A 1,929-nucleotide genomic window follows, 5' to 3' on the forward strand; every position below is an offset into this window, starting at 1 on the left:
AGGAATGCTTCCAAATCTACTCATCTAACCTGCCCACCTTTTCCCACCCAAGATACCCTCTGGCGATTACCTGCAACAGGTTTCCCGTGGATCATGAGGAAATCACCTGTTTGGGGTTTTTTTGAAGGTACACATGGAAGATGGGCAGCCTGTCCTAGTGAAGAATGCTGGCTGTGAGCCTGAACACAGGTATAATAAGGTGTTGTTCCCTTCAGACAGAGACTTAGAATCACGGAGTTGGAAGGGGCCATACAGACCATCTAGTCCAACCCCCTGCCTAATGCAGGACCAGCCTAAATTGTCTCTGACAAATATTCGTCCAGCCTCTTCTTGAAAGCTGTCAGTGAAGGGGAGCTCACCACCTCCCTGGGCAGCTGAGTCCACCTTTGAACAACTCTGACCGTGAAAAGGTTTTTCCTAATATCCAGCTGATATCTTTCTGCATATCATTTAAACCCGTTGCTTTGGGTTCTATCCTCTGTTGCCAACTGGAACAGCTCCTTGCCCTCCTCCAAATGACAGCCTTTCAAATATTTAAAGAGAGCAATCATGTCCCCCCTCAATCTCCTCTTCTCCAAACTAAACATTCCCAGGGCCCTCAGCCTTTCCTCGTAGGGCTCAGTCTCCAGACCCCTGATCATCCTTGTCGCTCTCTTCTGCACCCTCTCGATTTTGCCCACATCCTTTTTGAAGTGAGGCCTCCAGAACTGCACACGGTACTCCAGGTGCGGCCTGACCAAGGCAGTACACAGAGGGGCTGTGACCTCCTGTGATTTCGATGCTATGGCCCTTTTAATACAACCCAAGACTGAATTTGCCTTTTTTGCCACTGCATCACACTGACTGCTCATCTTTAGTTTACAGTCCACCCTTACCCCAAGATCTCTTTCGCATACATTACTCCCCAGAAACGTATCCCCCATCCACCACTTCTCAGCGGTGGTACCTGGACTGTAAAAGCCTCTCCCTACTGAGCTGCAGGCTGTGGAAGGTCGGTAGTTCAGCAGTTCAAGACCCGGGTTGCCGCATGACAGAGTGAGCTCCCGTCTCTGGTTCCAGCTCCTGCCAACTTAGCAGTTCGAAAGCAAGAAATTGCAAGTAGATAAATAGGTACCACTTCAGTGGGAAGGTAACAGCGTTCTGTGCACCTTGGTGTTTAGTCATGCCGGCCACATGACCACGGAAATGTCTTCGGACAGCGCTGGCTCTTTGGCTTTGAAACGGAGATGAGCACCGCAACCCTAGAGTTGTATTCGACTGGCTTTCGAACAAGGGAACCTTTACCTTTTTTACTGAGTCTTACTTGGTGCCTAAGTTGCCAAGATTTAGATGGCAAGTGGAGACTTGGCTTTTGACTGACCCTAGCTCATTGTTTCTTCACCCCTGAATGCTTTGTGGCAGCCAACTGTGTCTCTTGCTTCCCTGCTGGTTTTCTCTTGGCTGACCTTGGATTCCTTTGGAAATTTGAAAGATATTATTGTCTTCTGGTTCTATTTGAGATCTTAGTGGTGGTCTTAGATTATATTGTTACAGTGGAGTTTTTGCTGTTGTTTTAATTATGTTTATACTGTTGTGTACTACCTTATGACTAATTTTGCTGAGAGAGATTCTGAATCATTCAAATAATAAAATAAAATCAATAAATCCACATTGTTTCTGTGCCTCCCCCCAAAAGCTAGATTTTGTGAGCATGTTGAAAAGCAGAGAGAGAGAGAGAGAGAGAGAGAGAGAGAGAGAGAGAGAGATTGGATTTATACCCCACCCTTCACTACCCAAAGGTGCCTCAGAGCGGTTTACAAATTCCTTTCCCTTCCCCTCCCCACAACAGACACCCTATGAGGTAGGTGTGGATGAGAGAGCTCTGACAGAAACTGCTCTTTTTTCAAGAACAGCTCTTATCAGAACTAGGGCTTGCCCAAGGTCATTCAG

This window comes from Gekko japonicus, unplaced genomic scaffold (assembly GCF_001447785.1).
Source record: "Gekko japonicus isolate JY-2015 unplaced genomic scaffold, Gekko_japonicus_V1.1 scaffold3068, whole genome shotgun sequence".
Classification (NCBI taxonomy): Eukaryota; Metazoa; Chordata; class Lepidosauria; order Squamata; family Gekkonidae; genus Gekko; species Gekko japonicus.